General features: G+C 38.4%; 2 protein-coding genes across 5 annotated transcripts in view; one reads left to right on the forward strand and one right to left on the reverse strand.

The window, feature by feature from the left end:
• The window catches only part of LOC149789048 (uncharacterized), a 235513-nt gene that overhangs the window by 55728 nt on the left and 152327 nt on the right, over nt 1–27458 (reverse strand). The gene's annotated exons all lie outside the window — the stretch shown is intronic.
• The window catches only part of LOC149789050 (protein CFDP2-like), a 65598-nt gene continuing 58744 nt past the window's right edge, over nt 20605–27458 (forward strand). The window contains exon 1 of one of the 2 annotated variants that reach the window (XR_016424295.1): nt 20605–21281. The gene's annotated coding sequence lies outside the window, so the exon portion shown is untranslated. The remainder of the gene's footprint in view (nt 21282–27458) is intronic. The other variant, XM_089975236.1, reaches the window with a different exon arrangement.

The raw sequence follows: 27458 nt of genomic DNA on the forward strand, positions 1-27458 counted from the left end.
GGCAAAATTGAATTACCCTACTAACTGCTTAAGTTAGTGTACTTTGGATTAATTGAGGCTCAATTTTCAAGCAACCATTCAGATGTTTCAGGACCTTCCATAATTACCACATATATAGAAATTTAATCACAGTACATGAAAGTACCACCTGTTGAGCAGAACCATATACATGTATTTATATACATTTATTACTATATGGCCTGGATTGTGCTGATGTGATTTGTAGTTAAACTCTAAACATAATATACATATATATAGCTGTATAGTATGTATAAAAATTAAAACCAATATATTCTTTTTATTCATCCAATTTTCAGTTTTTAACTTTTGAGTTTCACAATTAAAAGAAAATTTATCTTGTCAATGTGTTTAAAGATGAGAAATAAAAATTAGATTATTAGCAAAAATACTATATTGCTTATTAGCTAATATTGTTATCTAGTTGTGACAATGTGCAAATTATATTAATGCTCATATTGTTTTTGTTTTTTTTTTGGGGGGGGAGAAGCCTGATAATATTCTCTGCTAGAACTGAACAATATTTAAGACTGACACAAAGTAGACTGGTCAGCCCCTGGGAATTTGGCATTCAAAATGTGATATTACCTGTTTTAAGACTGACACAAAGTAGGTTGGTCAGCCCCTGGGAATTTGGCATTCAAAATGTGATATTACCTGTTTAAGACTGACACAAAGTAGATTGGTCAGCCCCTGGGAATTTGGCATTCAAAATGTGATATTACCTGTTTTAAGAGTGACATAAAGTAGATTGGTCAGCCCCTGGGAATTTGGCATTCAAAATGTGATATTACCTGTTTTAAGACTGACACAAAGTAGATTGGTCAGCGCCTGGGAATTTGGCATTCAAAATGTGATATTACCTGTTTTAAGACTGACACAAAGTAGTTTGGTCAGCCCCTGGGAATTTGGCATTCAAAATGTGATATTACCTGTTTTAAGACTGACACAAAGTAGATTGGTCAGCGCCTGGGAATTTGGCATTCAAAATGTGATATTACCTGTTTTAAGACTGACACAAAGTAGATTGGTCAGCCCCTGGGAATTTGGCATTCAAAATGTGATATTACCTGTTTTAAGACTGACACAAAGTAGATTGGTCAGCCCCTGGGAATTTGGCACTTAAAATGTGATTTTACCTGTTTTAAGACTGACACAAAATAGTTTGGCCAAACACTGGGAATTTGTCACTCAAAATGTGATATTACCTGTTTTAAGACTGACACAAAGTAGATTGGTCAGCCCCTGGGAATTTGTCACTCAAAATGTGATATTACCTGTTTTAATGCCTTTATTGACCTTATCCTATTCAAAATTTAAATGTACATGGGCTGCCTTAATTAGGAAGTTCTTCAGGAAATACATACACAGCCACTTTTGTTAATCCAGTGCTTGATTTAAAAAGGTTAATGAAATAATTCCTAGGTATATATGGGAATTTATTTAAAATAAAGTGTTAGAGTATGAGGAAATTTATGTATTTTCAAATAATGGTTTCAAGTTTGGTATTTCTTATGACATGTACTAACACTGGGAAGGTATCCTACCAAGTCAAGTAGATTACACACCATTCAGGCCAGGATTTCAATGATATTAACCATTGAAACAATTTTCATTGTCACCAATGATATTAACCATTGAAACAATTTTCATTGTCACCAATGATATTAACCATTGAAACAATTTTCATTGTCACCAATGATATTAACCAGTGAAACAATTTTCATTGTCACCAATGATATTAACCATTGAAACAATTTTCATTGTCACCAATGATATTAACCATTGAAACAATTTTCATTGTCACCAATGATATTAACCACTGAAACAATTTTCATTGTCACCAATGATATTAACCATTGAAACAATTTTCATTGTCACCAATGATGTTAGCCATTGAAACAATTTTCATTGTCACCAATGATATTAACTACTGAAACAATTTTCATTGTCACCAATGATAATGACCATTGAAACAATTTTCATTGTCACCAATGATGTTAGCCATTGAAACACCATAGCTAGACATTTAAAATAAATTATTTGATTTGGTTCATAACCAGATGTTGGTCAGTTAGATCATAATGTTTCAGTATGAAATAACTAAGAGTTTTCCAGTTTACATCATGTTGCATCGATATGAAATAACTCTGGCTTAATAACCAAATGTTGGTCGGCTACATCATATTGTTTCAATATGAAATGTCTAAGAGTTCATAATAAGTAAGAAAATATATAGTATTGAAGGTCATGAAAAAGAACCATTTATGTGTTCATGTTGACACCACCAGCACCATTCTTCCCCCTCCCCCTTTCTCATCTTCATCATGCCTACAATGCATGCATTCAGGATATGCAATTTTCATTGTCATCAGTTCATCCTCAAAAAACAACAATGAACAAATTAATTACGTTCTTTCAATCCATGTAAATACAGATCCACTGGCTCTGTTGGAATAGTGTCAGACTGAAAATCCAAGCAACATGGGCTCATTACTCATAGATGACAGAATTTATCTGCCTCATCCTCAGAGTGATAAAGTCTATAATGTGTTAATAGTGCCATTATAAAGCTAACCATCATTTTTGACCTTTCCAATAAAAATCCCACCACCATGTCAAGGATATGAAACTTTTCTACTAGTCTGCAAACACCAAACCTAATATGATCTGCATCTCTCAAATAGTGCAGCTGGGTTTCAGGGTACAAGGGAAATTGAGTGATGATGTGTTTTGGTGTTTAACAACACATGATAGGTTTTATCGTATGGAGGCAATTGGAGCAATAATGGAATAAGGCACCATGAATGATGATGGCTGACCTGAATGGATCTGGCAAAGATTTGAACCCACACACTCCTGGTTGTGAGCCCTGTATCTGTATCTCCTGATTGAACTGATTGATGGACATGCCATAGATAGACATGCCCACAGATGGACATGCATTACTAAGCACAATATATACACAATGTTTAAGATGTATGTATGGATGTATGTATGTATGCCTTTGTGTATATATGTGTGACATTAATCTTTGGATCATAGCTTGTACATATTGAAAAGGCAAAAACCTATTTGCAATGACAGATCAACCATTTCCCCTCCACCCTTGAGCTGGCACCTCGGTTCTATGTCTCTAAAACTTCTGGACATTAGGGATCTGCCGATAAATCAGAAGAAGACCTGACAGCTAAATGATAAACACAGCATTATTACTAAATAGGTTACTGCTGATGATGATTGATACATCTTGCATCATAATATGCACTAATATTTTCTATGTTTGTTGAGCAGGAACGACTTATTCTTCATGTAGCCACTATAATGAGTTACTTACAAATTTTATTTCATGTAGCCACTATAATGAGTTACTTACAAATTTTACTTCATGTAGCCACTATAATGAGTTACTTACAAATTTTACTTCATGTGGCCACTATAATGAGTTACTTACAAATTTTACTTCATGTGGCCACTATAATGAGTTGCTTACAAATTTTACTTCATGTAGCCACTATAATGAGTTACTTACAAATTTTACTTCATGTAGCCACTATAATGAGTTACTTACAAATTTTACTTCATGTAGCCACTATAATGAGTTACTTACAAATTTTACTTCATGTAGCCACTGTAATGAGTTACTTACAAATTTTACTATTATCAAGCAGATACAATAAATTTGTGTCCCCACCTAATAATGTGAGTGTTTGGTTTTAATGCCATTTTTTCAGCATATGATAGGCCACACATGGTGGCTAGTATATTTGGTGGAGGAAAAAACTGGGAAAATCCTGAGAAGAACCACTGACACATGGGAAGCTACTGGCAAGTTTTATCATCTACTAGAGTCGGAACTAGAACCTATGGGAAAAGAGTTGAGATGTCAGTGATCTGTAGAGATGAGCATGTCAGACCAATCAGCCACTTAGGGTCCCAAGATGGTTAGTTTGCAAAAACTTCACAATGATACAATTTATAACATTTAAGACATAGATGCAGAGACACTGGACAGACATGGAAAGCATCCAAGTTTTGCTGTTCAATCTCCAAGGACATTATAGAAAAGTTTACAAAAGGGGTAATACTTATTGATCTGTGACCCTGACCTGTAAGACAAAACCTCAATTGTGGTGCATAAAACATCAATAATATAAGGCAGATATAAATGAAACCAAAGCATATTAAGCTGTTGTCATAACCTTGCAGATATGATTTAAAATGTGCAATGCAACATCTTCTAGTGAAAAAATACAAGTACACCAAGCACGCATTTATCTTAAACTTATCCTAAATTAGAATGCAGAGGGACAAATGTGATTCAAATCTAAAATATTGATCTATGACCTTGACCTTAAAGATAGGACCCCCAGTATATATCCCTGGTCCCCCCTCCTTGTCAGCCCTGAAGATAAGACCATGAATGTTATATAGAATAAATATGTGAATGATTTCTTGTATGTAAGTCAAATATCCCTTAATCTCAAAAGTATCCGAAATTAAAGAGTGGAAAAGAAAGCATGATAGAAAACTTAAAACACTGATCCATGACCTTGACCTCAAAGATATGAACCCTGTTGTGGCACACAACACACCTTCTAGTGATGATGTCTGGTATACAAAGTTTCATCCATTAATCTCAAACAACTCTAAAATTAAAGGGCAGAAGAAAAAGTGTGATGGAAAACTCACACTACTGAAGCCATGACCTTGACTTTAAAGATAGTAACCATATTATGGCACACACAACACTTTCTAGTAATGTTATATAAATATACAATGTTTAATCCTTTAATATTAAACAGCTTTCAAATTATAGAACAAGAGGGGCAGTGTGATGGAAATATTTAAGATATCAAGCTGTGACAGTGCTCTTGGTGATAGGACCCCCAATGTGGCATGCTAAATACCTTTTAGTGATGACATATAGGTATACATGGTACTACCATATATACTTGCTTATAAGATGAGTCCAACTGCAAACTGCACATACCCAGATCTGCCATTGCATAATGCACCAGGCAGATCTGGTTCTGTGTAGTTTGTTAGGACCAATCAGCTGAATAAACAACATAGACCCTAATCTGCATGCTCATTATGATATAGCAGATCAGGATCTTTGTTGTTCGCAATTTGACTTGACTTATAAGTGAATATATATGGTATCATCCTTTAATTTCAAATGATTTCAAGTTATGGAATGAAAGGGAAAGTGTGATGAACATAAAATATTTAGGTGTAACCTTCACTTTGAAATCAAGACCATTAGATTAAAATATTGATCTGTGATTTGGACTTTGAGGCAAGGACACTTCGTGCGGTATGCAGTACACTTTCTACTTATAAGTATACCAGATTACATCTTTAAATCTTAAATGGCTTTAATGTGGAGTGGAAGATATTGAATTGTGACATTGACCTGGAAGATAGGATCTGCAATGTTGTCAGCAACACACCATCAAGTGATGATTTGTAAATATAGCATGTTTCATCCCATAATCTCAAACTGATATGAAGTTATTGAATCTAGGAGAAAGATGAAATTGTAAAATAAGGATCTGTGACCCTTAGCCTTGAATAGATCGAGAACCCCAGTGTTTTATGCAACACACACCCTTCTTATATGTCTTTGTTTGGCATGTTTCATTCCTTAATCAGATTTAAGGTTATACTACACAAACAAAAGCATGACAGAGGGATGGTCAGATAAATGAATTGACCAACAGAAACCTAAATAAAATTGCCACATTATGATTCTGATAATGTAACAAAATTAATTCTTCACCCAAGAAAATATACATAATTAAACTCACCATTTATTATTTTCTATCTGACCCACAATGTCTAGTCTATACTGATGGGAAATCACATATACTTCCTACTTCTCTGTATGAAAAATACATCCTTTTGTAACAGTTTTACATCAATATGATGTCAACAGCACACATAACTGTATGCATGGAATGACTCTAGCTGTCTGAGGATGGAGAGAAACTGAATGTTCAATGCAGAGCTAACAAAAGGTATAAAATCCAAACTTGTCTACTTCTGGTGAGATAAATATATCCAACTGTGCTAACTCAAGTATTAACATATCCAGGTTATTTTTGCAATAATACATCCTGATGGTAGAACTGCAAGTCAAACAAGACTGATAATACTGTACTAGATCAATGAACATTAAACCCAACAACTATGACACTAGCATTACAGTATGGAAAAAATGTCTGTTGGTATTTGATGAAGACTTGATCATATGCAGTAATCTAAGGACAGGACACGGAAGTTCACAGGAAATTTGTTCTACTGAGTCCAAAAGCAAATCAAATAGGATCAGTGGCCCGTGTTAAAGCTCCTCTGTCAAATTACCTTATTTCCCATACTGTGGGCCTTGTGACAGCTACAGTGCAAAACTACCTTATTTTACCACATTGTGATGTATAGTGATCCATGTTTATCTCCACTGTCAAATTACCATATTCTACCATACTATGACATATAGTGACCCCTGTTAGAGCTATGCTGTCATATAAGCTTATTTTAGTAACTATATTGTGAAATAAAGTGGCCCTTGATACAAGTACAATGTCCAACTACCTCATTTTACCATTCTGTGACATACTGAAGTCAGTGTTTTAGCTACATTGTCCAGCTACTTTATTTTGCCATTAGTGATCCATGTTCAAGCTACATTCTCAAATTACCTTATAATACCATACTGTTCCACATGTGTTACAATGTCATATTTCCATGCTGGTTTTGTGGGTTTAATGATATGATAGGATATAGATGGCAGTGAGCATATCTAGCAGCAGAGGGGGCGAATCGGACATTTTGTCCAATCGTTATTTTGCTTAATTATTACTTTCTGCACTCAACGATCTAGTGTCGTCAGCGCCTGGTAAAAAAAAAACGACGACGTCGTTGGGGGATCGTCGCGTCGTCATTTGGTTTAATTAACACCTTCTGCGCGTCGATCCCCAGCGTCGTCAGCGTCCGGTAAGCACATCGACGACCGCGTCGATGTCATCGCCCCCTCTGCTGCTATGATCTTACAAACAGAGTGATCACTAACTCCTCCTCTTGCAGATCAATTAGGTTATTTGACTGATCGGTAATTCTAAAATTAATTCTCGTTAAAAACCGATCATGGCATCGCATATAGACCGGATTAATCGGACTCTCAACGATTAAAAATCCCGGAGGGGCTGTTGGTGAAAACGAATAAAGGATATACCCCTGTTGAGCTTGATTTGATTGCTTGGTATCCACCTGATAACTCCCTTCGATAACATCACACACTAGATTGATCGCTATCACTGATGCGATATTTACGTTGTATGGAGCAATATGCCTACCACCATCTCCGTTATCGTGTCTGAGGATAGTTGATGGGGGGGTGTCCGCGGGTGGATTCTCAGGCCATCCTAGTATGGTTCTTATTGAACTGTTATAAATATCAACCATATACCCCGGTGTGCTTATTTCAATCGTCGACGATAACGTCGGTTCATGAACCGTAATAGCGATTTTTGATTCCTTTCCTGTGATCGATTTTATCCTGCGTTGAAATTCTTTATTGATTTGCTCTATTTGGTATGACCCAGTTGGTATTGTAACCTCCTCCCAGTTTGGGGTCCCATCGGGTTTATTTGTCCGTGCAAAAACCAGCGAGTTATTAGGTTGTTGTCCGTTAAATGCGTCCGCTCGGATATTAGGCCAACTGTGATATACTCGCAATTTTGCCAGCGCTATTTCCTTTACTGGAACCGGTGATGGGAAGTTCACACTGAATTCGGGTTTCGTTGATGTTATCGATATCATACTTGTTTGTACCGGAGTGGTGTTCTCCGCGATCCGTTGAAGTAATTGAGACCCTTCGGGGTTCAGCGACATTATTATTATTCGTTGTTTTTAGTGTCTAATTTTAACAACCAGGTGGTTTCGGCTTCCAGTTGAAAATCCTCGATTTTTGACATCGCGGAGCTATATAACTGGACCATCGTGGAGAATTCAACATCGGATACGAACAAATTATCAATCGATAACGAGATCAACCCGGATAATTTCGAGTATGCGTCGGATACTATTTGATGTTTTACTGTATACTCGTTGAGTTTTTTCTGAAAACACGATGATATCTTCCTAGTGATTGCGTTGGCAACTCCAGCAACTGTTGTCATTGCGGAGACAGCGATTGGAACAGCGATCGGGGTTATCGTGGTCACCGTGGATAAAATAACACCGGCGCCAGCTACTATACCCGACACCGAGTACACGACCGCGTCGATGGCGGTTATTTTACGACGGTATTTTTTTATTTTTACACGGTATTGTTCGGAAAGCGTTTTCAAGTTCGCGGAGAATTCTTTTGCGGTATCGAATCGATATTGATGTGACGTCGGTGATACCTCTGATTCAACTTCCTTGGTGGTCATTTTTATTTTAAAAGAGCTAGTGTTTTTAATTACTTAGATTCGCTGCAAATTCCACATACCATGTAATGTTTGCCCGGGCTAGATTTCTATCAACGGCATAAATTGTAAACTGTTCAGTTGCGTTCTTGTCTATAATTGTTGATATTGTATTGTTAAACCCGGATGAACTCGACGATAATATATTAAACTGCATCATTGAAACCAGTGTCAGTCGATAAATACCCTTAACAGTTGCGGTGATATTTACTGTATTCTGTGTAGGAGTCCAATCGAATGATCCATGCCGAATTGTGTATACTGTGTTGATGATGTTCTCATGAGGGATTTTTATTTTTTCGAATTGCTCTGCTACTCTCGGTAGTCCGTCTTTAATCGCTTCAACATCAGTTTTAATCGTTCCTATTTCCTGTATATGCGTGTCCACATCTTTTTTGTTCGCTGCAACATTAGTTTTGATTGTTTCTATTTCCCGTGTATTCTCGGTTATACTTTTTTTGTTCGCTGCAACATCAAGTTTGATTGTTCCTATTTCATATGTATGCACGTCTATACCTTTTTTGTTCGCTGCAACATCAGTTTTGATTAATCCTATTCCCCGCCAATACGCGTCTACATTTTTTTTGTTCGCTTCAACATCAATTTTGATTGTTCCTATTTCCTGTGTATGCGCGTCCACACCCTTTTTGTTCGCTTCAATATCAGTTTTGATTATTCCTATTTCCTGTGTATGCGCGTCTATATTATTTATGATCGTTGCAACATTAGCGCCGATTATTTCTATTTCCCGTTCATGCGCGTCTACACCCTTTTTGTTTGTTGCAACATCAGTTTTGATTGTTTCTATTTCCTGTCCATACGCAGTGATATCATTTATAGTTATTGTGATTTCATCCGGCTTGGTATTTTTTTTACCAAGGAATTTATCAAAGTTGTCATCGATCCTGTTAACATTTTTTCGTAACGTGTAAAATTGGCCCGACAGCGTCGTAAACTCCAAAATAGTATTTTTTATTGTTGCAAGATTTGGTTCGAATACTATCGGGTACCCAAAAAATCTATCGATAGTTGTTTTCACATGCCCTTCGAGTTCGATTATTGATCTATTCAACCTTATAACACCGTCTTGGATTAATTCTATCGTATTCTCTATCTGAAATATATGTCTACCCGGTTTGAGTAGTCCGTCGCCGGTATACAACGCTATGGTGCCATCGGCGGCATCACGCTGTCGTATTAAAACGTCATTTAGCGACACATTACTGGATTTCAATTTACCCTGGCGGTCTTGAAATACAACTATTTCGCCCGGGTCAACACTTGTTAGATTCAACATATCAGCGATTTCATCCTCAATTAGTTTTTTTATGTCGGCGGCGGCCGTTTCCGTGGATTCTTTTAGCGCCGAAACCGGTCGCCCCCAGATATCAATCATCGTTATTGTAAATGTTATTCTCTAAAATCCGTTGAGCTTCTACGACCCCACTAGTGTATTCATTTACAACTACATGAGGTGGTTTTCGCGATGATGAAATCGCCGCAAGTACGTTTAATACCTCACGGCCACATATCGGCGGGTCGCTTAATCGCTGTGTTGGCAACGTGGAATAAAACGCCCGGGCTGAACACGCCCGGATATACCGCATGAACTCGTTTGGCGGGGCTAACCCGTATGAATCAAAATAGACGATCGCGCGCGGATCAATCGCGTATGCAACCCAATGAGTTCCCGCTCCGGAGGACCCATCGAGGTTAATTATGCCTGTTTCAATATTCCTTGGTGCCGCCGGTAATTGATCCCTCATAAAAACACCTCTGAAGTTTTTTATCGCTAGCGCGTTTGCGGCGTCTATTAAATCAAAATTAGACATAGGGGTCATTGACTCAGGAGTCATAGACTCCTGCGTTAATAAACGGTTCCCGGTAGTCTTAGACCCTTTCCCGAGTACCATGAATACGGGGTTCCCGGTAGTCTTAGACCCTTTCCGGCCACGGGTCGTTTTTTTTTGTAGCCTTTCCCGGTTGCCTTCTTCAATGCCATCCCCGCCGCGGTACCAACGGCTCCTAACGCCGCCGCCTTAGCCACTGCTGGTGCGGCCGCGGCAATCAACGCTGGAATCGCAGCTAACAGCGGAAATATCCCACCGGTCCTTTCCATGTTTTTAATTGCTGCGGCTGAAAAATCTATTTGAACACCCTTTTTATTCTTCATCGCATCATTGAAATGTTTTATTTGACGCGCCGTCAACGATATCTTATGATTACCACCTGCCATCTGTGACGGCTTCAGCGTTATTGTGGTTCCGCATTGTTTAGCCGACTTTGATCGTAATTTCTTGACTTGACCATCAGTCAACTCTACACTGACGACACTATACGACATTTTATTGTAAACGCGTTTGTGTTTTCAATTACATGTTTTCTACTGGTGCATCAACGATTCTCATTCGTCCACCAACACCTTCCAACAGCATTGATTTATCGCTGAGAATGACAGCAACCGCTCTATAATTAACACCACCCGGGGCTATACGAGCTCTGAAGTGTATATCAACGACGGATTGTCTCGTTAAATCAAGATGTTCCAGCGAAAAATAATAAATCGGATACAGGTTTTTAAAATCAAGTTGTGATATTTGCAAACCAGTGTCGACGTTTTGATCACGGCCCATATATGACAGCAATCGATGATACACACGTGCGATATGGTTGTCGCCGTAATTAAGCTGTATATCCTCGGATGGTTCCTGTTGTCCGTTTATTCTCAGCGAAACATCCCTGACTCCTAATTGATTAAATATCATATGGCTGCGTTCTTGACTGCCCAATTGTTCCCTATTCTGTAGCGCTATGAATATATGACGCGGGGCTGAAACACCCTGTTTTGATGCCAGGTGCCATGTAAACGTATCGGCGACGTTATCCTCTTTAGCATCAGTTGTTACCGCTAGCCAACTCAACAACGATTTCCCTCCCTGTTCCATAAATGCTAACAATCGTGCTTCCGTGGAAACTGATGGAGTCAGCACCGGCATCCACAATGCCATTTTAGTTAAAATGACTTTACCGGCAGCGACGCCAGCAGCACGCCATATTGCATTGTTATCATCGCCCCTTCGCGTCAGAGCAATTGTGTGCTTGGCCCCATAGATGACTTTTCTAACATTTCTGCAGAATCCAAATATGTGATGGAGTGGAATCGCGCATGAAAACTGTCGGCGTGGTCCTTGCAACATTCCTACTCGTGCTGCGAATCCCATATTGTAATTATCGTTAAGACTTTTTATAATATTGAAATTAGCGCCTGGTCTTGCTCTGCGGTCTGGGTTATTTGCTTCAGCCTGTGGGTCAGTTGCGGTATCTCTTTCCACCAGCACGTTAACGTACTGAATATGGTCAGCGTTATTGGTGGTGTCCTTCGCAAACATCATAGATGGGCCCGCCGATCTTGTATAATCATCCGAGTATCTCGCCAACCCAATTATCGTCGTTGCAACATCAACCTCGCGTTCTATTGATTCAATTTCTCGCCCGTCAATAAGATATCTGGCGCTCTCAAATAACGCCATGATACCGTTATTGACAAAACCAACTCGAACACGATGGTCATCTGCGTATGGTGCATTATCGGCAGCATTTGTCACGAGTTCTCCCTCAATTTCGATAAACGCTTCACACGGCAGAAAGTATTTACTGGTATCTTGGACTTGAAGTTCAATTCGCGATCGTAGGTCAGGTTGCGCTGCATAATAAGAATAATATTGATAATCACGGACAGAATCATCCCTGCGCACTGGGGCGTCCATATCAAACGCGGGATCAGCGGTACGCGCAAACATTCTATTATTTATCATGTTGATGTTTTCAATTGCGATTTTTTCGTCGTAAATTCTTTGAATTTAAACCACTCCCCGCTATCGCGTTCATGAGCGCGTTGGTTGCCGCATCGGCGGATGGCTCAGCCATTGATGGCTTCGTCGCCAACGACTGAGTCGCCGCCAACGACTCTAGTTTTTCTTCCACGGCGTTATTTATTACTTTACTGACATTTGCAGGCATCACTGTCGTTGATGGCATTACCGGTGGTTTCTGTTTTTTTCTCCTGGATTTCACCAACGACATTAGTTTGTCTCGCGCGGCTGAAAGCGCCTTTCCGGCAACATCTCCAATAGCACTAATTCCCTTATCACGAATAACATCAATAGCCTTCATTCCTAATTGTTTGGCTAACGGCGCTACTTTTGGAGCCATTCTTGTAAATAACCCCGCAATGGTGCTACCGAGACCGTCTCCATAGTACGCGCGGTAAACAGGCAATCGCGAGTTTACCACGTAGACGAGTACTGGTTTATCATGGTTGTAGTGTATGATCATCCTTATTAAAAACACCAGTTTTCCAATTAATCATCCACGAGTTCGTCTATGAGCGTTCGATATGCATTAATGTCCATAATACCGCCTGCAAATAACCGCTTGCAAATATCAGCGGCCTCATTGATTATTTCCGTAGAGTTATTTCCGGCTCGTTTTCCTCCAATTAGTACCTCTAGCCGTGATATATCACTGAGAACACTACCAGGACAGGTAACGCCGTAGGATTCTTTACCAACAGAGTATCCTTTTCCTTTTTTTGGTGTTATACTCTTAACTTCCTTGTGGAATGCGTCGTAATCGGATTTACTACGATGTGGTAATGCATCTTTATGTTTACTCGCTAAATACACTATTCTTACCCAGTCCTTTAACGACTTTATATTTTTCTCGTAACCGCTATTGATATGCTTCTTATCTCGTATGCTCTTAGCAAAATTGTTGGCAGCAAAATTAATTAATTCTTCCCTGCTGCTGAAGCCTCTAATTTGATCTATTGTACTCTTCTTGAGTACAATACGGGGTATATTCCCCTCTTTTTCTTCCGGTATTTCTTCTTCTGGTATTTCCTCTTCTGGTATTTCTTCTTCCGGTTCTTTCGCAGTAGCACCTAGTTCTTCTTCATCGGCCATTGTAACATAGGGTTCTTGTGGTTCGGTTATAGCGAGTGGTGGCAGCCTCCGTGTTGTAGCAGCCGCTATTTTCGCAGGGAGTGTTTCTAAAGACTTTTTTGTTTGTTTTGTCTCTGCCGCTATCTTTTCAAGCGCATCGAGGACGGGTACAGTTGCCGCCGTAACATCTTTGGTCGCTTTAGTTACCGGGGCAAAGAGTTGTTCGCTTCCAACAGTAAAATCGGTTTGTAGTTGCTGCCGCGTTTGAAGTTGCTCTCGGACCCTGTCTCGTAACGGTATGAACTTTTTAAGCGCCGCTAGCCGCTCTCTGGCTAGCCGAGTAGTAAGTGATTCGCCTACCATTATTGCAATTGCGAAGCAATTTCTAATTTCTCGCCGGAGTTTTCGTCTATAATCCTTCTAATGTTTTTGATCTTGCTAGAAATCTCCCGGCGTCGTTCATAAACACGTCCGAGTTTTTTTCGTATTATTTCAACGGCAGTAAATAGTCCAATGAATGCATTTGCGTCATTGTGGTACAAGTTTTCATTAATCGTATGTTGTAATCGTTTTATAAAAAAGTACTCGCGGGCCAGGGTAAAACGCCCCCGTTTCGACTGTTCGTTAATAATCTCATAATCGGATAATATTTTTTCACTGTCGAGACCATCAGATAATTCAATTCCTTGATTTTTTAATTTTGAAATCTCAGTTAATATATTATTGATGTCTTCGATATTCATTATTCTTATAAAACATCTTGTTTCTAATATCAAAAATATTAATAAAAAAAAATGAAACCCCGTGTATCAATTCCGAGGTGTTCATACTTTGTTTTCTTCCGGAACGGACAATTTATTGTCAGCGCCGGTGGCCTTGTCAGCGCCATAGGCGCCGGTGACTTCGTCACTCGCTGATATTTACATATGAAAATCGAATTCTGTGTCCGGTCCTTTTTGAGATCGCTGTTTGATATACTCGTTCTGCAACAAATCGTACTGAGGCCCTACAAATGTCGAAATATTTTCCCGCCGCATGCATGGAGTGAAATGTTTTTTCCTCGTGCGTTGATGTATTAAACGATTTGACACCTCTTGCTTGATTTGAACACTTACCAGTTTGGCCTTTTTTAATATTTTCGCTCTGAGAGATAGCTTGCAGATTACACAGTCTGTTATCTTGACAATTAGAATTAATGTGATCAATAACGAGGCCATCTTTGATCAATCCGTTAAACGCTTCATATACCACCCTGTGAACAAAATACGTCTTCTTTCCAGCACTAAATTGCAAATACCCCCGATTATTCACGGTACCAACCGGCTTCTTCAGTTTGCGGTTTCTAACAATGCCGTCGCGAGATGCCTCGTAACTGACGAGCACAGGATGCGGCTGAAATTCTTGGTCCATTTGTATAATAATACTATTTGTCTAATTTATTATTTGGTTTAATTATAAATCTTTCAACGTAGTCTTGGGGGGTTTTGATGACGAAGTCTGCGGTAGGGTCAATGACGGCGTTTTTAATTCGCTTGTCATAATAGCGTTTTAGTTCCCTGTATCGCTTTCCGCCACAATTAATACATAACTGTGATTTTCCTCTTACACCAACGTGGCAAACCAAGCACGGGAGAGGGCCAAGAGAACCATTACGAACGCTTTGTAAATGATACCCGCAGAATTCACCTCTACATGATTTATTGCACGGGTTTATCGACCCAATCATCAACCATTTGCAGTAATTCATTATACTATATTCTTTCATTTAAATACTTGTTTTAATTATATGGATGAGTTTGAGAGATTGGCAGCAATTAAGCCCCGGAAAAATATTAAATTCAATCTCGATAGAGTCCTCAAGGACACACCAAAAGCGTTAATAAACGATAAAACCCTGTTGAATAAAATACGCGATTGTATCAATGAATTCAAGCGTGATGGCGCATCTCACAGTTGGTCAACATTTCGAATTGATGGCATTGTTGATGCTACCATGAACGACAACCGCGCAGCAACGATAATATCACAACTTGACGGTAAAAGATATTTCTTCAGAGTAAAATTCATTGTCCGGGTGAAATCAGGCGATTGGATCATACGTGATAAATTTGAACCAGTTCTCAGCGACAAGAAAACAGTCATTGTCAGCCGCGACTCCAAGCCGGGGTTGTTAACCGGAATTGACCAACCATACTATGAACGAGCGTATCCTGAAACAGCAGTTGTTTATGGAATATACCCGTTAAATAAGAAACCTGATATCGGAAAACTGAAACCGATGAAACAGTCAACCGGGATAAATTGTGTAGCAGAACGAATAATAGAGCATTTTACAAATGCGTGTCGAGGAAACAAATTGACTGATTTACGACGTAGCAAAATCAACCAGTGGGAACTAACCGTAAAAGAGCGTGGAGCGACCATCAGCGACATAGCGAGATTAGAAACGTCGTTGAGATTTCCAATAACCGTTACAACGATAACCGGTGAAGTATTATACGAATCGAAGTATAAATCGAAGGGAGCCCCAATCAAAATTATTGATCATAACGAACACGCATGGACGCCCGCGATCACAATATTTCCACGGGATAGAACAGTAAAGTATATACCCGAAGAATTCCTGGGAGAACAATTCTCCAGGGATGGTTTTCTCGCGGAGAGGAAACTATTTGATGCTATTGCTTGCTTGTGTAAAAATGACCCTGTATCAGTGTGGTTACTTCGCAGCGCTGAAAACGATGCGGATACCTTTGATCAGTTTGTAAGACCAAACGGTGAATTATACCGCACTGAAGCGTTTCACAACAAGATGAAAAAAACTGCCATAGAATTTGAGGAGCATGATGAACAACTGCTAACAAATTGTTTTACGATTCCATCGGTTGTAGCTCATGTTGCAGCAAGGAAAAATGCGTGGAGACCAACGCGCAAGGAATTTTTACCAGATGTACAATCCAGTTGTTTGGAATACTATCACGGTGGACTATGGAACACTGAATACAACCGCGACGCTATGATCTCGGTTGATATGGTTGCCTGTTATCCAGCGAGTTTTCTCGGGTATGGATCCGCCGCTGAGTATTTCAAACGATTTGGACACCCCAGACATGAAATGACTCGTGTTGCTATTAATGGACCACTGCCTGATTTTGATTTAACGGGATTCGCTCGCATAGTATCATTTGAATTCGCGGCAGGACTCCATCGCTGTTGCTATATTTGGATCGGTAGACACATAGCTGAAAAGAAGTGGTTGCCAATAGCGCTGCTACGGTATATGATTGATTGTAGCATGCTAGTTTCGTTGATTGTCAGTGACGCGATTATATCATACCGGGCGCAGACTGAAGTCTGGTTACCAGAACCAGAGCGTCTAGATAGCATAATTGATAAATCCAGAAAACACATTGATGCCGACGAGGAATATATCATCGAATGGTCCAGGAGGATATTCAACCAACGAAACCACGAGGCAAAAGATCTCGGTAGAAGAATAATCGGTAAGTTCACACAAGGTGGAAAAAACTGCGACTACAAACGATATTGCTCACGGCTGATTATAGATGACGCAGAATATGATTTCGTAATCAAGGACGCAGTGGCGAAAAATAGATACGTGAACTGCAAAACAGCTTTCTTATCCAATGGAACAAAGTTGGGTACAGTTGTTTCCTACAGCGATGGAGACAGCCCCGCGTATCCACATTTGAGGGCGTCTATGCTGGGTTACGCCGCTATCAATTTATTCTCGATGATAAATAGATTCCCCGATACCGCGGTTAGAGTAGCCGTTGATTCGTTTTACATAGACGTAAAGTATAAGGGAAACGTAGCCGAGTTTACTAGTCCGGACGAGAGTTGGGGTACATGGAGAATTAAAGAAGAAATACGACGCGATTATTCCCCGTCAGCAAATGTCATCGTTGAGAACAATTACCTATGCGGTGATAAATTGTCAGAATGGTCTAATGCACCACCGTGTTCTGATCCAATTTGTAGACACAAGACGGTTTATTTAAGCGGCTGTGGCGGGTCAGGAAAGACGACTCGGGCAATTGAATTATTTCGAACGCGGGCAAGTATAATCGTGCTTACACCGACCCATAGACTAGCGCGAGAGATAAAACAACGAAATGTTGACGCCGTTACTTATCACAGCTTTTTTCGATACAGCGGCGGTGAGTGGACTCCTGATCGAATGGGTGAAAAATTTATTCCCGACATTATCATCTGGGATGAGATATGTACTGTTTCGTTAGATACTTTACAAATGTTTCTTGAGTGGTTGCTGCGCGCGAATACAGCGGTAATCATGTGTGGGGACCATGGCCAACCACCACCATTTGTCGGCGAGGGTCCACATGATTGGTTGAGCGGGTTCGTAGACTATTATGAAGAAACCGATACTGATTACCGAGCACTTGATGAACAACTGCGCGAGGTTAAAAAATTAATCAGATTACAGCCGGATAGAGTTCAATGTGAAATAATCCGCGAGGTGATTCCGGAAACGCCGTTAAATGAATTCTGGGAAACATGGAGACCGAATGATTTGATTGTAGCGAGTAGAAAGATAGTCAGAGACACACTTCAGCGGAGGTTGTTTGCGTTGCATAAGGAAAAGTTTCCAACGCGTCCAGTGCCGTTATGTTATAGACCCGCGGACACACGGCGGCAGAACATTGAAGTTGAAATCCCGGGCCCGACAGCGTCAGGGACAAAAAAACAAATTCTTGTGCTGAATGATATTGTGCTCGTTGATATCAGCGTCGTCGAGGACGCGCTACGTGCTGGTAAATCCCCGTGGACGCTAGGATACGCAACGACAATACATTCCTCGCAGGGATTAACCATCACGGACACAATTGTTTGGATGGTTGATAATCGCATCGAATGGTCAAATCTAGTCTATCTTGCAGTGTCCAGAGTACGGAGAATGAATCAGCTTCGAAGAATTGTTATTGACGAAACCAGTGACAACGATGACATTATTGATGCTAGCGTCATTGATAGAAAACTCTCGGGTTACCGCCAACAGGATAAAAAAAAACAGCGGCGTTTTGATATTAATGCCGAATTAATAATTGCGTTACGACAACAACAGAATAATCACTGCGCGAGTTGCAATTGTGTAATGCGCTGGCGTTATTCGGATAAAGACGCTCGCCAATTTACCGTGGATAGGATCGATAACAGTCTCGGTCATGTCAAAAACAATGTAAGGTTGACCTGTCTTGAGTGCAATAGACGCAACGGCGCTAGTTAAGACCACGTGGGGGCAATTGAGTATCGTTAGGTATCACTTGTAGTTGCTCGCGTGTAAATCCGCGCTGAGGAGCAGTTGAATCCAGTCTATAGATCGGTGGTCTACCAGTTGATCGTGTTATCGTTGATATGTTATGTGTGGTAACACTCCAAATAGGATCGGTAGCCCTTTTTTTACCGCCTTCAAACTCTCCTGGTTCATACAGATATCTCACGGTAACATCGCCGAGAATCGGCTTGGAAACGCTATTTATTTTTGATTTTCCGGGTATATACTCGTATTTAATCGCGTCGCTGGGCTTCATGTTGATTGCTCGGGTAATCTCGTTATTTAACGCTGCAATTACGCCTGGCAACCTTTTGACCCATTCACGAGATCGTTTTTCTTGGATGAATTCCTTCGCGTATTGATATCCAAATAACCGTTCAGCAAGAGTCCGATTGAATCGTTCAACAATTGCCTGATCACGATGTAGCGCAGTATGACCTCGTCGTATCGCGACGCTATGATGTTTCAGCGTTGATAAAACAACACCGCGAAATTCACTACCAGGATCAACTTGTAATAGATTTGGCCAGCGCAGAGGACCTCTTCGATAAATTCTTTCAAACGCAGCGGCTACTTCAGTTGCTGACTTTGTTTTTAACGGCTCCGCTTGTTTGTATCGACTCGCAACATCAACTACGGTTAGCGCGTATTTGTAACCGTTGTCATGAGGCAAAAATAGTATATCAGCCTGATGAACTTCATTAGGTACGCTGACATCAAAGCGCGAGAAGTTGATTTGTTTAGGCGGTGGTAGATAGATTTGCCATATAGCCTGTTTGGATAACCAATTAGCCGCAGTGGTCTTTGTTACCTTTGCAGCGCTTGCAAGCTTACCAATTGCGGCCTTCCCCTTCCAGTATCCTCTCGGAGAATAATAGATGGATTCCATGTTGTTATTATAAACGCTATCGTTTTCAATTACCAGCGCCAGAAGCTCCGCTTCCAATCATTAATTTACCTTTCATAGCCGATTTTACCAACCATGAGGCCAATTTTTCTTTGACGGATTTATCAGGAATAGCATTTAACGCGTGGATTAATTTTACGTCCGCGATATGACGCTGTTGCAGATCGCTACTTTTGTAAGCAACATCATGAGCATGACACGCCTTATCGATAGCGTTTATTGGATACTCACCGGGTTTGGGCTGATTTTGATCATCGAGTCTAATATCTAATCGTGTTCCGGGGCCACAGTAGTTATATCCTGGGAGGTGTTTTTCTCCTGGATACTTTGCCCACGGTGTTCCGGGGAGTTTTGCCAATTTGGCTGCGATGTCACCTCCTCGCTTTTTTTTAAAACATCTCCGGGTCTAATAGAAATAAATCTAAATTTCTTTGTACCGCATTGTACACACTTACCAGTAAGCGCCGATCTGTTATTTCTTGTTGTAACGGTTGTCATATCATTTGTGCCAGTACGCACTCTACACTTCACACAATATAGATCCATAATTTATGTATAGAGATATGAATATAATTGATTTTTCGGCGACTAAAACGAGAGAACCAGTTAAGCATGTTGCAGCGTTACCAAACTCGATCCGGATGATTATCATCGGACCATCTGGATCCGGCAAGACGCAATTGTTACTCAATTTAATAATGAGATGGATGAAGTGGGATAAGTTGTATTTGGTTGCTCCTAGCGTAGATGATCAACGATGCTACGAGGTGTTGAAAGATTTCAACGAGAATGCATCAGCGATCGCTAAAAAGAATGTTATTGAGTTTATTACGGATATCAATGATGCACCGGGTATTGATGATATTGATGGCGACGTTAACAATCTAGTCGTGTACGATGATGTTATGTTAGACAATCAAAAGAACCCAGCTAGGATATTTTCCAGAGGCAGGCATAAAAACACTGACGTGATATATGTCACTCAACGATACACTCAGATTCCAAAAGTAATCAGAGATAACTGCAATATTCTTGCTGTATTCAACGGCGTTGATACACACACGCTACGAAATATTTGGCAGACATGGTGCGGCGGTGACGTGGACTTTAATGTTTTTCGAAACTTTTTTAGTCATGCTCAGTCGACCCCACATGGATTCATAACGATAAATTTACATGATCCTCGGACACGATATCGTATCGGACTTGACCAAATATTCGGTTAGTTGTAAATAATTTTCATTGTAAATAACTTCTTAGCAGCAGAGGGGGCGATGACATCGACGCGGTCGTCGATGTGCTTACCGGACGCTGACGACGCTGGGGATCGACGCGCAGAAGGTGTTAATTAAACCAAATGACGACGCGACGATCCCCCAACGACGTCGTCGTTTTTTTTTTACCAGGCGCTGACGACACTAGATCGTTGAGTGCAGAAAGTAATAATTAAGCAAAATAACGATTGGACAAAATGTCCGATTCGCCCCCTCTGCTGCTTATCTGGTGGAGGAAGAACCCAAGGAAACCTCAAGACAAACTACCCACACACATAACCACATAGCCTGAGCTTGAGGCTTGAACCCACATTGATAAAGATGCATGGATGTCAGTGTTCTGTAAAGGTGAGTGCTTTATACTGATTGGCCAGCCATGGCCCCCTTTAAAATACTGTGATTTACAATTGTACCAGGAAGTTATTTAAGTCAAGTGAAACAAGGTTTAATTACTTAAATAATAATAATAATAATAATAATAATAATAATAATAATAATAATAATGTTTGTAGAGGGTGACAGTTTTGTGGAACTAATCTACCCTGTGTCACTCTGTTATGTACATATTTACATATATTTGAACTAATCTACCTTGTGTCCCTCTATTACTTACATATTTACATGAGTGCTCATAGACTCAATGAACACATATCTCTCCTGTATTTTTTTTTCCTGTCAAAAGCAAAAGCAGATATCCTATTGAAGTACAATACATGTAATTTTCTTTTGCTTTCTTGGTACATTGTGGTAAGCAAAATAAAATCATATTCATTTGTATGTGGAAGGATATATAAAAGAATGCTTTAATTGTGTAAAACAGGATTTATACAATACATTTAGGCAACAGCCATGAATGTGGGGGTATACATATGTAACAGGATTTATACAAAATAGTTAGGCAACAGCCATGAATGTGGTCAGGTATATATATGGAACAGGATTTATACAAAACAGTTAGGCAACAGTAATGAATGTCAGTGTGTCTATATATATATATATATATATATATATATATATATATATATATATATATATATATATATATATATAACATGATTTATACAATACAGTTAGGCAACAGCAATGAATGTGGGGGTATACATATGTAACAGGGGTTCAACTCATATACATGTAACTAATGTACATGTACTAAGCAGGAAGTTAGCTTTTCATCCAATTATAAGATAAGAGTGAAGTAAATTTATTGTTGAACTATTCCCTATTTGCTTTTGAATATTGTTCCAAAGAGAGAGCCTGACCAGTGAACACCTTTTTTAATATCTCTTTGTTGTATTTTGGAAGAAGAATATGTTTGGCTGAAAAAATATATTCTGCCTGTTGTCTTGCTCTCTGCAGATACATTGTAGATGCATTCTTTGAAAAAATTATGTAACTTTAGCCTTTTTCAGGACCATATATTTAACCTTTGGTTTTCTTAGTATTTATCTTCATGCCATCTTCATGCCATTTTCCTTCCATCAAGAATTTAATTTATCCAGAGCATGTTACAGAAAAAGCACAGAGTCCACTTCTCGGATTGTTTAAAATCAGACAAGGTTGTGTCACATACATTTCATCAGATGAAATGCCAGTTTTTAAAGGAAAATCATTAATGACTAGAAGGAACATGAACATATCTTGAATAGACCCCTGTGGAAGAGCAAGGTGCAAGCATCAACTGGGAAGAACCTATCATACAGTAGTAAAAAGTGCTGTTTTATAACCATTTATCAGAAATTATAAGCTGTGATTTTTAATATCAGTTATTTTAAATACCATTTTAAGAACACTTTATATTTTAATTGTAACAGATTTTATGTTATTTTGTGCCAAATTTAACTCGTTAAGAAACTCATTTTATGGCACTTAGTAGCTACCATAATGGTTTACATCCTGGTTTGTCCTGCAATCTTTCAATTAATCTCTGGTAAAAATCCATCATATTATAGATAATATATCTCAGCTAGTTTCATCAACAGTCTTCATACAATCATTTTTACCCTTTATGCCCTTAAGCAAAGTGTAGAAGGACAAATTTCTCAATGAGAATTCATTTCTTCTGGCCTTATGCAATATTTTGTCCAATTCAACACACCTGGCAATCACAATAAAACAGGCTTATTAAAACATTTCATATCAAGGATACCATATGAATCTGGCATTATTCCTGATTTTGGCATTGATAGTGAGCTCAATCCTGGTCCAAACACTGACCACAGTGGACTGTCCTAACACTAACCACAGTGGACTGTGTTCAAGGCAAGTCCAGAAATAGGAAAGGGTTATTCAATTTGATGACTGCAAAACAATTGGTTTTAACCAAGGTGAAAGTGCAATGATGAGTGTGGCTTTTGTAATGGGTAGGCCCTCAATTTGCACGATGCTGGGTAGGCCTTCAGTTTCTACAAGACTAGGTTGACCCTCAGTTTACACAAGGATGTGTAAGGCCCTCAGTATTACAAGGTTGTGTAGGCCCTCAATTTACACAAGGCTAGGTAGGCCCTCAATCTACACAAGGCTATGTAAGCCCTCAATCTACACAAGGCTAGGTAGGCCCTCAATCTACACAAGTCTAGGTTGGCCCTCAATTTACCCAAGGCTGTGTAGGCCCTCAATTTACACAAGGCTGTGTAGGCCCTCAATTTACACATGGCTGTGTAGGCCCTCAATTTATACAATACTAGGTAGGCCCTCAATCTACACAAGACTAGGTGGGCCCTCAATCTACACAAGGCTAGGTAATCCCTCAATTTACACAAGACTAGGAAGGCCCTCAGTTTACACAAGGCTAGGTAATCCCTCAATCTACACAAGACTAGGTTGGCCCTCAATTTACACAAGGCTGTGTAGGCCCACAATTTACACAAGGCTAGGTAAGCCCTCAATCTACACAAGGCTGTGTAGGCCCTCAATCTACACAAGACTAGGTAGGCCCTCAATCTACACAAGGCTATGTAAGCCCTCAGTTTACACAAGGCTAGGTTGGCCCTCAATTGACACAAGGCTAGGTAGGCTCTTAATCTACACAAGGCTAGGTAAGCCCTCAATTTACACAAGGCTAGGTTGGCCCTCAATGTACACAAGGCTAGGTAAGCCCTCAATTTACACAAGGTTAGTTAAGCCCTCAGTCTACACAAGGCTGTGTAAGCCCTCAATCTACACAAGACTAGGTAGGCCCTCAATCTACACAAGGCTATGTAAGCCCTCAATTTACACAAGGCTATGTAAGCCCTCAATTTACACAAGGCTAGGTAGGCTCTTAATCTACACAAGGCTGTGTAGGCCCTCAATTTGCACAAGGCTACGTAGGCCCTCGATTTACATAAGACTAGGTTGGCACTCAATTTACACAAGGATGTTTAGGCTCTCAGTCTACACAAGGCTGTGTAGGCCCTCAATTTATACAAGGCTGTGTAGGCCCTCAAATTAGGGACCCTGAGTGGCCGAGTTGTCTAAAGTGCTCTCCATTACGGTTCATTGCCATCTCACCTCTGTCTGCTTGTGTTCGAGTCTCCGATTTGTCCAATGTGGGTATGTGAGAAAGCTTGCCAGTAGCAATTCTTGGGTCAGTGGTTCTTTCCGGGGTTTTTACAGGTTCTTCCTCCATCGTTAATACTGGCCGCCATGTATAACCTATCGTGTGCTGAAAAATAGCGTTAAACCCTACAACAACAACAACAACAAGCCCTCAATTTACACAAGGCTGTGTAGGCCCTCAATTTATACAAGGCTATGTAGGCCCTCAATCTACACAAGACTAGGTAGGCCCTCAATTTATACAAGGCTGTGTAGGCCCTCAATTTACACAATGCTGTGTAGGCCCCCAAATTGTACAAGAATGTATAAGCCCTCAATTTGTACAAGACTGTGCAATCTGACTACTGTAACCTTTGGATTCCTTAATTAAGAATGCAATGAAATTCAAGCAGGATCTTGTACTTGGATATGTCCTAAATGTGTAATTCAAAATTTCTGAATCCTTTGTACTTTTTATAAAAACAACCCATGGATGGATATATGTATATATAATATGTTAATATAGGGGTTAGATGGATATATGTATATATAATATGTTAATATAGGGATTAGATGGATATATGTATATATAATATGTTAATATAGGGGTTAGATGGATATATGTATATATAATATGTTAATATAGGGGTTAGATGGATATATGTATATATAATATGTTAATATAGGGATTAGATGGATATATATTTATATAATATGTTAATATGGGGTTAGATGGATATATGTATATGTAATATGTTAATATAGGGGTTAGATGGATATATGTATATGTAATATGTTAATATAGGGGTTAGATGGATATATGTATATGTAATATATTAATATGGGGGTTAGATGGATATATGTATACGTAATATGCTAATATGGGGGGTAGATGAATATATGTATATATAATATGTTAATATAGGGATTAGATGGATATATGTATATATAATATGTTAATATGGGGTTAGATGGATATATGTATATGTAATATGTTAATATGGGGGTTAGATGGATATATGTATATATATGTTAATATGGGGTTAGATGGATATATGTATACATAATATGTTAATATGGGGGGTAGATGGATATATGTATACGTAATATGTTAATATAGGGTGTAGTTGGATATATGTATATATAATATGTTAATATAGGGTGTAGTTGGATATATATATATGTAATAAGTTAATATAGGGTGTAGTTGGATATATGTATATGTAATATGTTAATATGGGGGGTAGATGGATATATGTATACGTAATATGTTAATATGGGGGGTAGATGGATATATGTATACGTAATATGTTAATATGGGGGTAAGATGGATATATGTATACATAATATGTTAATATGGGGGGTAGATGGATATATGTATACGTAATATGTTAATATAGGGTGTAGTTGGATATATGTATATATTATGTTAATATAGGGGTTAGATGGATATATGTATACGTAATATGTCAATATAGGGGGTAGATGGATATAAGCATATGTAATAAGTTAATATAGGGGTAGATGGATATATTTATATATAATATGTTAATATAGGGGTTAGATGGATATATGTATATATAATATGTTAATATAGGGTGTAGTTGGATATATGTATATGTAATATGTTAATATAGGGGTTAGATGGATATATGTATACATAATATGTTAATATAGGGGTTAGATGGATATATGTATATATAATATGTTAATATAGGGTGTAGTTGGATATATGTATATGTAATATGTTAATATAGGGGTTAGATGGATATATGTATACGTAATATGTTAATATGGGGGTTAGATGGATATATGTATACGTAATATGTTAATATAGGGGGTAGATGGATATATGTATATATAATATGTTAATATAGGGGTTAGATGGATATATGTATATATAATATGTTAACATAGGGATTAGATGGATATATGTATATATAATATGTTAATATAGGGGTTAGATGGATATATGTATATATAATATGTTAATATAGGGATTAGATGGATATATGTATATATAATATGTTAATATGGGGTTAGATGGATATATGTATATGTAATATGTTAATATGGGGTTAGATGGATATATGTATACGTAATATGTTAATATAGGGTGCAGTTGGATATATGTATATGTAATATGTTAATATGGGGGTTAGATGGATATATATATATGTAATAAGTTAATATAGGGGTTAGATGGATATATGTATATATAATATGTTAATATAGGGGTTAGATGGATATATGTATATATAATATGTTAATATAGGGATTAGATGGATATATGTATATATAATATGTTAATATAGGGGTTAGATGGATATATGTATATATAATATGTTAATATAGGGATTAGATGGATATATGTATATATAATATGTTAATATGGGGTTAGATGGATATATGTATATGTAATATGTTAATATGGGGTTAGATGGATATATGTATATGTAATATGTTAATATAGGGTGTAGTTGGATATATGTATATGTAATATGTTAATATGGGGGTAGATGGATATATATATATGTAATAAGTTAATATAGTGGGTAGATGGATATATGTATATATAATATGTTAATATAGTGGGTAGATGGATATATGTATACGTAATATGTTAATATAGGGTGTAGTTGGATATATGTATATGTAATATGTTAATATAGGGGTTAGATGGATATATATATATGTAATATGTTAATATAGGGTGTAGTTGGATATATGTATATGTAATATGTTAATATAGGGGGTAGATGGATATATATATATATAATATGTTAATATAGGGTGTAGTTGGATATATGTATATGTAATATGTTAATATAGGGGGTAGATGGATATATATATATGTAATAAGTTAATATAGTGGGTAGATGGATATATGTATATATAATATGTTAATATAGGGGGTAGATGGATATATGTATATATAATATGTTAATATAGGGTGTAGTTGGATATATATAATATGTTAATATAGGGTGTAGTTGGATATATGTATAT

Source organism: Sinohyriopsis cumingii, chromosome 11, assembly GCF_028554795.1.
Source record: "Sinohyriopsis cumingii isolate HCF-2022 chromosome 11, ASM2855479v2, whole genome shotgun sequence".
Classification (NCBI taxonomy): domain Eukaryota; kingdom Metazoa; phylum Mollusca; class Bivalvia; order Unionida; family Unionidae; genus Sinohyriopsis; species Sinohyriopsis cumingii.